This window comes from Pteropus alecto, unplaced genomic scaffold, assembly GCF_000325575.1.
Source record: "Pteropus alecto unplaced genomic scaffold, ASM32557v1 scaffold13, whole genome shotgun sequence".
Classification (NCBI taxonomy): domain Eukaryota; kingdom Metazoa; phylum Chordata; class Mammalia; order Chiroptera; family Pteropodidae; genus Pteropus; species Pteropus alecto.
The window spans coordinates 3,818,537-3,830,022 of NW_006434373.1; the positions used below are offsets into that span (position 1 = coordinate 3,818,537).

The window sequence follows — 11,486 nt, forward strand, 5'->3', positions numbered from 1 at the left end:
AGTGTTTTACGTATTTCCTATATAAATTTGGTGGGTCCTAGCATGTGCTTTGTAATTAATATTTGTATTGAAGATTTTTAATTTAAAGTAATTTATTATTCCTTCTTGTCGAAATCTTCTAATTATGAGATTGTTGATTAATTCATTGATTTATTCTTTTCATTCAACAAACACACTAGAATCACCTACCCAATACACGATAGTAGCAGCTGAGGATATAAAGATAAAAGGCTCATCCCTGGAATCTCAACAGCAAAAACAAAAATAATGTATCCAGGCAGAGACATGAGAAGCTGCAGGGCAATATGGAAGTAGAACAAGAGAGATGAATGTGAGGTGTTTATAAGACGGTTAGAAGGGGAGTAAACCCAGAAGTGGATGATGAGGAAAGGCTGTAGACAAGGAAGAGGCTCTGGTTCCAAGAGTGGACTTGGAAGAAGAATTTGCCAGGCACGTTCTTAAGGGTGTTCCTGGAATAATTAGCAACAAGTGCAAAGGTACACAAGAGTGAGTACACATGACATATATGAGGAGCTTGGGGAGCTCAGCAAAACTGAAGCCTAAGGTGAGAGGAGCACAGATTGATGAGGCTGGGGAAGTAGCCAGAGTTCTGTATTATCTTGCAGAAGAGTTTCAACTATGCCATGTCAATTAACAGTCTTGAAACAAAAAAAATGGCACCGTCAGATTGTTGCCTCAGAAAGAACATCCTGGTAGCCCAGTGAAAGATTACCTGAAAAGAGATGCGGCACCTAAGGTGCTAGATGATCCAGTGAGAGACCAGCAGAGGAGAGGTGGAGAAAAGCAAAAGATATGAACAGGCCTAACTGGCAGCATGAGGGGACCGACTGGATATGGGAGAAGAGAAAATAGATGTATTAATGATGTTTTTCAAGTTTCTCTCTGGGGAAAAGCGTGGATAGTGGGCTCATTCAGAATACGTTCTCAAGAGGAAGAGTAGGTTTTTTAACAGAGAAAATCTTAGGACTTATATCAGTCTTATTGACTTTCAACTTCTTGTTAAAGTTCAATGAAATAATTGGCTATAAGAACTTGAAATTGAGAAAAGTTTAGAAAATAACATGCAAAACAACTATATGAGTGAATGGACTCACCCAAAAAGAGATGCTGAAATTTTAGGAGTGAAGAAAGAATTGAACATTCAGAAAAAGAGTAGGGAAATTAAAAGAAATCAATCATTAAAACAAAAGGATAGCATATTATTAGGATTGATCAATATCAATGGAAAAGAGGACAGACGCAAGGACACGTATGTTAGTGTGGGGAGGACACGGAATGCAGTCGGTTGTGTGGAAGTGAGGTCTGTGAGGACTTCTTTTTCTCAATCTTGGCTATACAGAACAAAAGTAAAACAGCCTCATTTCTAGGGTAGGGAGTGGGGAGACTCCAGAATAGTTGAGATAGAAAGACTAATTTAAAAAAAAAAAACTATAAGAAAGGGAGTTGTTGTGGGGACGGGGTTGAAGATACGAATTTGATGAGGAAGGAAGAGGGGTTTGAATCAGAGATACAGGGGAGGGTGTGTCCCCTGCTGAGGAAGGAACAGCGCTTTCTCCCACATGCCAGAGAAAGTCATAAAATATGGGTCTAAAAGCAGTAGCATCTCAGAGGAGTAGAGGAACCACTGCTTCATCGCTTATATTTTTCTAGGAGAGAGACTGAGTTTAGATGACTGAGTGAACGTGGCTCTAGGAAAGTCTTAAGAATCTAAGATATTTGCTTTGGAGAATGGAAACGACTTCCCTGCAGGGAGCCGTGGGAAGTTCAGCTCATGCTGTACAGGGCCCAGGTGAAGGTGAAGACCAGCTCATGGTGTGGTTTCACTCTCCCCCGAGGTCCTCCACTGCCTGATGTAGAATAGGTGATTTGATGTTTTGGGCAGTAGAACACAAAGAAAAGGTCCTCGATATTAGCACGAGATTGACTTATGATGGTTAGAGAGTCATTTTGCCTAAAATTTACTAAATTTTAGTGACTAAAAAGTCTCAATGATAAGAAATTTTAAACGCTCTCAATTCTTATTCTCACAACAGTTTTTACTTCAGTTAAATTCTAGGTAAAAGAAGCAATGTGAAATTAATCCTGGTAGTAATTAACAGACAGGGCTATTAACTATGTAATAGTCCAGGAGAAACCTAACCAAAGCAGAATTTTAGAGGGCAGTTTGCCTGATGGCAGGGATGATACTTTAAAATTGGTTGGATTTTCTCTCTGTTGCCAGAACATTTGTTGGCATGAAAATGATCAAAAGTTTATAACTCAGTATCTTCTACACAAATTTTAAATTTCTCCAGCTATTCAATAGTGTAGGGGATGATTTCACTAGAAATATAGTTTTTAGTTATCAGCAAAACTATCTTAAAATGAGAAGCTTAGTATTAAAAAAAATAATAAAAGTTTGTTTTTTAGAAATAAAAGTACTCATTTCCCTTTGACATTATTTAATAATAAAATCTCAAACAAGGACAGAGAAATACTTGAAAAATATCGCTAGTAAAATATTTCAACTAAGAATCTGATGACTTAGAATTGAGTCCTGTCAGTTCTTTTCTAATGACATTTTAAACTTTTATTTTTATTATTTGTAAAATAGAGAGAAGAGTTTAAAAGTAAAATTTTAAAATTCTCCATTTTTAGTTCATGATGATTTTATAAGGATGAAATAAGATATATGTGGTATGCTTTCCACACTCAGCTTGCAGTGTATACGCAGAATATGAGTATTTCCTAGAAAGACTATATCTTACATACGTGAGCCTTCAGTCAATGTGCTCTGTCATTAATGAAGCTCTTAATCAAATAAATAACTAAGCCAAATGAAGGAAGGAAAATTTTGAGAAATTATAACAAATGCTATTAAAAATGAAGAATATTTAATCTATAAAACATTCTTTTCTTCTCAGATAAAACTAATAAATAGATACAAGGAAAAGTTCATAGTTTTCACTTCTTAACTATTTTTTTTCCCAAAGTGAATGACTTGAAAGTTGATAATCACATATACAATATTACCGTGGCATTTCCAAATGTTTTTAACACCTGAAAATAAGTGAGAATGATTGTGTTTATGGGTTATAGACTTCCCTGTAGACTGGATATAACTTCACTGATATTTTCCCACTAATCTCAGTACAGCAACTGACAACCAGCCTAGAATGGAATGGCTTAACTTTATCCATATGTTCTCAGGTGGCCTAAGAAACTTAGTCCAGTTTCTGGTTTTCTTTGCCACAAAGCGTGGTATCAGCATGCGCGCACACACACACACACACACACACACACACACACACACACACCACATGTGATTTTGACTGTATATTTGACCTACCTCAGAAGAGTTACAAGTGCTTCATCTCACTGAGAGTTTCCAACTTTATCGCCTATTAATTAGTGGTCGCACAATTCCCAGTATTCAAATCTTAGAACTCAGTATTTAATATGGTTTAAATGAACTCTTTTATGACTCAGATCATATACTTACAGCTCAATCTGTTTTTTTTTTTTAATCATCTCATTTTAACTCATAACTGGAAACAGTAATCTTTGGTACCATCTAGAATCTCCACGTCCAGAGTCAAAAACATCAGAGACTATTCATGTGTTGAATCAAGAATCATTGTAGTTCTGTTCTTTAAAAACTCACAGATCAAGGGAATGCTCTAGATGTTGTTTCTACCTTGTAGCACAGGATTGTAATATGTAGGCTGTAAAATATTAACAGTTACAGATGGATTAATACTGTTTGACTAATTTACTGAAAGGGAAAGGCAGTGAGAACTATTATGTGTCAAATACTCGACTAGATGTTTAGAAGCAGTTCTTCAGTTCATCTCCACATTGATCTATGAAAAGTAGAGCTATTACTGTGGCCAGTTAAAGCATGAGGAAACCAAAGTTTATTTAATATAACCAGGCCAGTAATTGGCCAACCAACACACACTCTATCTTAACGTCCCAGTGCTTCTCAAGTTCAGTTACAAGTTTCCTGTAAGGGAATTGGAAGGGAATGGGAGACTGAATAGCTTCACAAGGCATCTTTCTAGAGTTAAATTTTTGCTTTAAAATGTAGGAGGATAAAATTAAGTGGTGAAATTATTATTAAATGCATTTTAAATAGAATGCGAAATCTCATGGAGTTTTAAGATTTCATAGAATATCTTACTATTCATGTACTCTTCTGACCCAATTCTATACTTGCACTACCAGCGTGAATTGGAGTAGCTCACAACTCAGAAGAAGCCTCTGAGAAATGCTGCAGAGCCCATGCCGCCTCTTGCAGTGGGAGTTTCTGTCACTGGGGTGAGGCCTCCCGTGGAATGCCCAGACAAGGTTGAAGCATCTTTGAAAATAGAATGGAATTCAGTGATGGCTTGTTCAGTCATTCTCCAATGACTTAATGACCTCATTTACTCATCCTAGAAAATTTTAAATTTTTTTGGTAGTTTCCTTGGGATTTGACACTCTCCTCCACTCCCGATGGTGGTTTCTTTTGATCAACTAAGTTTATAAATCTCATTTTATAGATAAGCCTGAAAAAAGGACACCTGTATCAAATATACAAATATCTTTGTTTTCACTTACAGGAAAAAGTAGAAAGTCAGATGAATATGTGTTAAAATTTGGCAATGTAAAATTCTACTTGGGCTTTGGATAAGAAAAGGTTTTCATTAAACGTTGAATTTATTTAAAATAAGTGAGTAACAACTGTTAACTATGTGCACTTTCTAACCAACTATTCCATTGTTCCAGTTTGTTGATTGTCATGAAAAGTAGTATTCCAGTGATACATCTTCTGAGATAGGTCAAATTTATAGTTAAAATCACGTGTGTGAGAGAAAGTGCATGTGTGTGAGCACACGTGGTGTGCACTGATACTTATGCACTGTAGCAAAGAAAACCAGATACTGGACTGTTTCTTAGGCCACCTGAGAAACATATGGATAAAGTTAACTCATGCACTAAATCGCAGGAGGATTTTCCTTTTTTAACAGGAGTCCACACTGGAAAACTCTTTCAGAATGTACTACATAAAAAAACAAATTAAAAACGCTACCCCTCAGCCTATGGCATCACATTGACATGAAGATTTAGAATTCAAGATAGCAGTAGTATGATCCGAATATCAAAGAAAACAATGGCCAATTGCAAAAACTCCACCCTGTGTCCCCTCTGGTGCTAGGACCTCCCATCTCACAGTTACCATTGTAAACCTGTAACTAGCAGATGAAATCCCGGAGATCTAATGCACAGCATAGTGGTTTTGGTCAACAATACTGTTCTGTAAACTTTAGAGTTTCTAGGTGACTAGATCATAAGTGTTCTCACCACAAGAAAGAAATGACGATTATTGACAGGATAGTGTTGAGGTAATGCTACAATGGTAGTCATATTACAATACATAAATGTACCAAACCAATATCTGTATACTTTAAACGTGCACAATGTTATAAATCCATATACCTAAATAAATAAATAACCAAAGGAACAAACAAAACACAGCTGCCCTGCCATGCTCACCTGGAGCCACTATTCACAAGGACTGTTGTGTGCCTCTGTGTGTGCCCAAGGCACACTGGGAATGAAGTCTCACAGATAAAGATATTACTACATACTTATAAAAACATTCACCACATCAGAGGCTCATAGACTACAAATAGGATGTTTTGGTCAGTGTTTTATCTGCAGCATAAATACAAAAGAACAATGTCTTCTCTATTGTAGGAAAAGCTGCCTTCTACTTGGAGATGTTTAATATGTAAACAGAAAATAGGTAAGACAAAATCAAAGAGCAAGCATCAACAAAGAAAGCATCGTTTACTAGTTTACTAATAAAGATGGTAAACTGCTGCTTCTTGCCCATCCAGCCCACCTTGTTCCTAAAAAGGAAATTCTTTTCTTTATTGTTTTTAAACTATCTGGAAAGTATTAACAGATTTTAAATCCCCCAAAAGAATATGAATAAGATTTTTATTAACATAGGTTACGATACATAAATCTCCACCAATGAAAATATTAATATGTCAGCTGCAAACTGTTTTGTTTGGAAAGAGGAAACCCTACTGTTCTTCAGGAAAAGAACAGAATCATTTAATAAATTACACATTCAGAGAGACTTTGGGTCTTGTGACATTCTCAGAATAGTTTGTCCATATTTTTCTAATCAGTCAGAATATTTCTCCAAAACATCTGGTGGAACAAATTAAACTCTTACCATCTTTCAAATAGTGAACACTTAGTTAACTAATTTGTTTATTAAAGACGTCTAATTCAAAGAGATAAAAGTGGAGACGCAACAGAGTGCCCACGTCCTGCACAAAGTGCCCGGGGCAAGTGTTTGGGGGGCCGACCCTGAGGCTGCATCCAGCCCTTGAGCCTTGTGTCCAGCTTGGGCTCTTTCTGCCGCAGGAAGGAGCACCGTTTCCTTCTCTCAGAGACACTCAAAAAATACCACAGCGATATTTAAATGAGTGAACTGGCGAAATGAGGAAGAACTTTTTGCTCAGAATGTGTGGCTTGGTCTGGCTTTCATGAACCGGTTTAACAAACTAAAGCCTGAGGGGCCACATCTGTGAGGGGGTGGTGGATGGGGTGATGGAGGAGGAGCTTTCTGTAACTTGCCCCAAGTCATTCCCAGGCCTGCTCCAGCTCTATATGTGGGGAGGGGCAGTACGTATGTATATATAAATATGCTTCAGCCATGCTTGAACAGGTGTTAAAATCCTACTCAGGAGAAATCATTACAAAAAAATATTGAGTAAGGTTTTATGTAAGGTCAAGTCCTCAATACTATTACAAAGGATAAACTTAAACGTAACCCTGTGTCTTAAATACTGATCGAGGTAGGTACCTGCATGGAAATGCCTGTAATATGTGAACATTACAGAATATGTCATTCAGACACATGACCATTTACTGAGTTACTACTGATAAACGCATTGTTTCCTGGGTTCTTCTGGGACCCACCCATGAACTTGCATCAAATGATTATTCGGTCTAACTCTATGAAAAATATCATGATGATTCTAACTCACAAATATATCAAGTGACTTCTTTCAATTTGGTAGGTCTAAAAGGAAATTTTAATATCCTCTCAAATGAATTATTTCTATATTCTCCCCTATTTCTCTCTCCTTTCAGTTTCAATCTTAGGATATTCACAACATCAAAACTTATTTCTCCTCCTATACTGTGTGAAAATTGCCTAATGGGGTTGATCCTTCATTCACACTGAATTTAAGAGGTGTGCCTTCTTCTCCATATTCCTCACCTCCAGCACCTAGAGATCAGCTTATCTCTCCTTACTCCCTGGGGCTGCATCATTCTCCATTTCCATCCTTTCAAGTCACCCAAATGCTGCAGGAACCTCTGTCTCCAGGTATCCCATCCTGCTTACCTACAATCTATTTTCCACATTGCAGTCAAAGTTCTCTTTTTAGAATATAAATTTAGAGAACTCACTTCCCAAATCAAAACCCTTAAATGGCTTCCCATTGCTCTTAAAATCCGAACTCCCCAGCATGGCTTACCAGTGCCCACATCATCACATCACTCCACGATGGTGGAGCTTCTGGTCTTGATAAAACCACTCCTCTCATACCCTCTGAGTTCTTGCCACATGAAACTTCCTTCTGCTCTCAAGCAAACCCTGTTTTCATCCATTCCTCTTCCCTCACTCATTATTCCTTCCACTGGCACATAATCCACATCCAAACCCCACTGAACACTCCAGGTCAGTCCCATTGTTCTTCACGGACCACTTAGTCTGAGAAGTGTTAGGCAACTATCCTTCCTATGAGCTCTCCCAAACTAACTCTGCATCTGCTCCACTATAGCATTTTTTTTAGCTATATTCCCACCAAAAAGGTAAGATAAGACTTTGAATTCCATCAATATGAAGCAAAACAAATAGTTATCAATCTGAATTGAAGAGACTGAGTGTATGCATAAGCCCTTTGTTAGATTAATCTTCCCAAATTTTACTAACATCATGTCAATTCTTTACTCGTGAACATTTCACCTAAATAATAAATTCTACACATTTTCCAAGACTCCTCATAACACAACTCTACCCCATCAAACTTGTGATTTGGGGGTACTATATCCTCCTCTCCATTGTAGCTGGCCGCCATATGACTTAATGTTGACCTACTGTTTGCTCTTTGCCACTAACTCACCAGGGTTCTCTTCCTACCCATCCAGACCCATGCATCGATGCCACACCAACCATACATCCAAAACAGAACCTTCTCTATTTCAGCCACGTTCTCCTCAATGGTTAATTTTATGTGTCAGCTTGGTTGAGCCACAAGGTCCAGATACTTGTCCAAGATTATTCTGGATGTGTCTGGGAGAGTGTTTCTGGATGAAATTAACATTTGAAAAGAAAGTGAGTAAAGTAGATGGCCCTCCCTAATTTGGTGGGCCTCGTCCAGTCAGTTGAAGACCTGACTTTCCTACATGTTCTAAAAGGCAACGCCTCCTGCCTGACTGCTTTGAGCCAGGGTTTGTCTTTTCCTGCTTTCGGACTCAAACTGAAATACCAGCTCTTCTTGGATCTCCAGACTTCCAGCTCTTACACTGGAACTTACATCATCGGATCTTCTATCGATTCTTTTTCTCTAAAGAATCCTAAATAATACATTTTCCTTTCTCCACTTCACTTACTTACACATTTAAATATTTAATAGTTATTATTTAACATGTAAGAATTAATTGCCATCAATTTGATTCTTTGTGGATAGAGATCATGTCTTAAAATTCCTGGTTGATTCTGATAAAATCTGAGTTAGTCTTGGATGTGTAGCAGGTTCCATATATACCTGAAAGCATCCATATCTACAATTTCCACATATACCTGGTTGGCCCCCAATATACCTGGTAGGTTCCCCAAATACCTGGGTGGGGCCAGATGCAGCTAGTTGATAAATAAATAGTAAATGCAAGCTCTACTTTTTTTCTTTGGCCAAAAGTTCGCTAAAAGAAGTGAAAAATCAATGCCGTAAAATTCAATCATTTTTTTGCTAAAATTAAATCAAAACAAAAAGAACCCTACAAATGTTATAATAAAAAATTTATTTGGGAAAGTTTAGTGAAGATAGTCTAGTATAGGAAACATATGAATAGATGATCAGAGGTGATAAATCTGCCTTAAAACCTTTGAGGAGTAGCAGGAGGAATGTATGACAAAATGAAAAGGAAGGGGGAGTGAAGAAATTTTTAAAAAAATCAAAAACAGAAATATAAATAGTTTAAATAGTTCACTTAATTCGTTTAATGGTATTTTCCGGTAAGAGAAATAGAAAAACAGCATACTTAATCTTTAATAAGAAATATCGGCAACTCCATTTTAAAAAATTGGGATTTTTTACAAGAACTTAAAATGAGTAAAAAAATACATAAACCTAATTTTAAAAGGATTTGAAAAATAAAGCTCAGGAATATCTCTTCAACCATAATACCTTACTAAAATGTAGATTGTACCTAGTAAAGTTATCTCGCCTGAGATCAAGTATACAACTAGATGATGTCAGAAATGGAATATTAGAACTGGCTGTTTCAAGATAGGTTCACAAATTAAATGAAACTTAATACCTTAATTTTTCTTTTTGCTAAATATTGATTCTCATTTAAAAACTGAATAAAAGTGATTATGTTAGCACACACAAAAATACTCCTTTACTCACAATTAACCCTAATAACATGAAGAAAAAAAGGGATGGAAAATGTAGGTTCTACTCTAAGAGCTACTTTTTGATTACATCTTGTTTTGCTTCTATTTTGAGTACTTTCTAGTAAAGTTTGTCTGTTGGACCTACAAATATGCTTCATATTTTCAATAAAACTACATATCATGTAAAAATATAATTCACGTATATAATACTACAACATAGGATTTTTAAAAACAGTGCCAAGATAATCTTAAAAAAAATGATTTGAAGAAAGTCATTAGCACTCAGAGTAAACTCTTTACTTATTCAGGTTAGTTCTAAACTTCTTTGAACTACTCCAATATTTCTACCTGCATGCTAAATTTAAACTATTTATTAATAACAACAAAACACTACACATGAAAAAATAAACGAAGTTCAAATAATAGGTTAATGCTCCAAATAAGTGGTTCCTGACTACGTTGTATTGTGTTTTTAGGTAAAAACCCTTCTACATAAAAGAACATTTGTAGAAAAGACTCAAACATGTTGCCTAAATAATATTATATTTTTACAGTGAAAAATTAACAAAAATAAGAAATCCAAAAACATTATTATTAAACATCAGAATAATGTGCTTTAGCTCCAGATATAATATTCTCATTTTGAGAAGATAGTATGAGATATCCACATAAGTTACACAAGAATATGGAAAAGCAATCAGTCACATAGAAAGGTACTGAATCGATAAAAAATGTTTAAGATTAGTTTTCTCAAATATAAATTCTAGAATCTTCAAAACCAGTAGACATGACTATTCTGGGCTTAATATGTTTATTGACCCAGAAGAATAATTAACATTCTTTTATAACTTTTCCCTCGTACACTGAAGGAATGAAACAATGTTCTGCCTTAGCAGAAATCAAGTCAATCTTTTACTATTAATACTATTATCCTAATATTATTCTTTATAGGAGTAACTTTATAGTTTTCTAAACCAATTCTACTTATTACAGATATTAACAAAATTATAAAGAGAAATATCGTGAAGCTCAGATGCAGTTTCACTGCCAAATTTATCTTCAATTTTCAAATGTACAAAACTATATTTCCTTAGAAATAAATTTAAATAATTTTTGGCACTGTGGATTCTTTGAACATTATACAAATCTCTCTGATAGTTTCTTTCATCTCAGTCTGCTGTTTCTAATAACTTCAGTACTTAATTGAAGTATCAAACACTTCACAGAGTTAACTCTGAAATCTCAACTTTTATGAAAATAAAAGCTTCTAAAATTAGGAAGATTAGAACTAGTAGATATTTATTTCTGATTTTTAGGAAATCTCAAACATAAAGTTGGGAGGAGTAAGAATTAAATTATATAAATGAACTAACAAAGTTAAAAACCATAGTCGTCATTATCCAAAAAAAAAAAGGAAGTGCCCAAGCCCAATTTTATTTTTTCTTTCTGGGTTAAACAGATGATTTTCTTGGAAAAGTTTTGTTTAAGAATAAAGTGGACTGGTCTCTTTTCTTTCTTTGTTCTTCTCTCTTTTTTTAATCTCTTCTCCTGAAATGATGTATCTAGCCCAAGCATTACTCAAAGCAGAAACTTTATATGTGGTAACAGTGGAGAAAGAAGAAATCCAGAAGAGGCAGAGTATGAATTAGAAAAACATCTAGTATTAAATCGCATCATGTGTTGTGCTTTGTTTTCACTACTCTGGCTTAGAACCTTAATCAGCTGATTTGCTAACATCACTGCTCCGAATGTCCTTCTCACTTCCCACTAATCTCCATTTTTGGATAGGAAATCT

The 11,486-nt window shown here is 35.6% G+C and overlaps 1 protein-coding gene across 5 annotated transcripts in view; it reads right to left on the bottom strand.

Moving 5' to 3' along the window:
• Positions 1-11,486, bottom strand: part of MYO16 (myosin XVI) — a 516,601-nt gene that overhangs the window by 204,445 nt on the left and 300,670 nt on the right. The window lies entirely within an intron of this gene.